Here is a 2,108-nt window from a genome sequence, read left to right as displayed (position 1 = left end):
TTTTTTGTATTTTTAGTAGAGACGGGGTTTCACCATGTTGACCAGGATGGTCTCGATCTCTTGACCTCGTGATCCACCCGCCTCGGCCTCCCAAAGCTAAGAACTTTTTAATTTTCATTGCTACTGTGAGTTGAAAGTTCTTTTTCAATATTTAGCTGATTATTACTCACAGATTTATTTTCTATAAACCTGCCTTTCATAGTTTCATAATAATTTCCAATACTTTTAGTAGTCTTCTGAATTTTCTCTTTTAATTTAAAAAAAAAGACTTAAAATATATTTTCTAATTCCAAGTATTTTCGTTGATTATTTAAATTACATTTCCTTTTTTTTTTTTTTTTCTTTTTTTAAAGACAGGTTCTCACTTGAACTCCTGGGCTCCAGAGGTCCTCCCACCTCAGCATTCCAAAGTGCTAGGATTACAGGGATGAGCCACTGTACCCAAACTTAAATGTCTTATTAAGACCCATATCATATTAAATATGCTATTTTTACTAAATGAGAAGTGAATAAATTTTTTGGCAAAGTTTGCTCAGGAGATAACTGGGTAGAGTCAATGCTGTGTTTTGAGGGCTACAATCTTTCTCCTGTCTTGTTCAACTTCAGGCCTTGAGTCAAGTTTCCCACAAGCTCTCTTCTACAAATTTCTAAGTAATAACAAAACCATCCTCACATGTAGGTGGTTTTGAAAATTAGCTTCCTTTTTCTAAAACGTGTTTTGTGTGCTTACAGTGAAAACCCAGGCAACTAAAACTTGATCACACTCCTTCCTTTCCCCTAATGCTTCACTGTGAATCTGGTCCATGTGCCAGGACTTGGTGTCTTTCTTTCCTGCTTCTACTGGATGCAGTGGCTCCTGAAGATCTTAGCCAGATACTATAACCAAAATCACACAGAAAGTCTGCACTACTTCCCAACAACAACTACATGCCTGACACCCAACTCTAATTAAAAAAAGAGGGTCCTCCTTTGGCCCTATGGATCATAGCACAATCACTAAAGTACTCATAGATATAGTCATGTAATTAATGAAACCTGCCTTTTTCAGATTCTGCTGGATATGGTAAGTTGAAATACTGCCATTCAAACTTTTCTATTCTCTGCAGAGTAACTTTGCCTTAATCTGTACTCTACTGATTTTCCCATTTCCTACTGGGCCACCACTAAACCACTCTACATCCTATGGCGTTTTTCCATGTAAGATATGGATATATTTAGGAATTCAAAGGAAAAATACATAAAGCAATAATCAAAAGTAAAATTAAGTGATTACTGATCTCATTAATTGCTTACTGTATGCCAGATATTTTTATAAATGTTTTATATGCATTAATTCATTTAATTCCCACAACCACCATAAGAATTACCCTTGTTTTACAAATGAATAAATTAACTGACATACAGAGTAGGTTTCTCCTTTTGAAAACTAGACTTCTTTGTTTGCATTTATCAAAGCTTATTTATTTTCAGATAGCAAGGATTATTTCCAAAATCAGGAGTGTATGTACATATCCTTTCTGCTTGCTCCCCTCACAGATTATTCTGCACTTTCACTTTTTCTTAACACTTTTTAACAAGTCTTACCTAATTTGTGGCCAACCTTTCCTGACATTCTTAATATTTTGTGAAGTTCCTTGCTTCTATTTTTTCCCTATTTATGGCTTTTCTTTTGTATATGATTTATTACCTTTTATAATCCTAACTCATGTAAACTTATGGTGAATTCACACTATTTATTTTATTTATTTCCTCACAGTGAATTGTATAATAAAAAATGTAATGCTTTCTATCATGTTGAGCCATGTTTCCTTTTAAGAGGCTCTTATTCTAGGATTACTTTGAAATTTACTTTGAAATAAATATTTGGCAATGTCTTGAATTATGAATTTTATTCTGAAAGTTTTAGGATTGTTTCTATAGCCTGGGTATGTCAAGATTTACATAAGATATGATTTGCTGTGAGTTATTTTTTGTTCATTGTACTGGGCATTCAGTGAGTCCATTTAATCAGGAAACTTCTATTTCCCAGGCCAGGGAAGTTTTCCTCTTCTTTTTAATAATATCACTATCTTTAACCTCTGATGCTTTCTTTTTTTTTTTTTTTTTTT

Source organism: Cebus imitator, unplaced genomic scaffold (genome assembly GCF_001604975.1).
Source record: "Cebus imitator isolate Cc_AM_T3 unplaced genomic scaffold, Cebus_imitator-1.0 Scaffold600, whole genome shotgun sequence".
NCBI classification, from domain to species: Eukaryota; Metazoa; Chordata; class Mammalia; order Primates; family Cebidae; genus Cebus; species Cebus imitator.
This window is presented reverse-complemented; position numbering follows the sequence as displayed.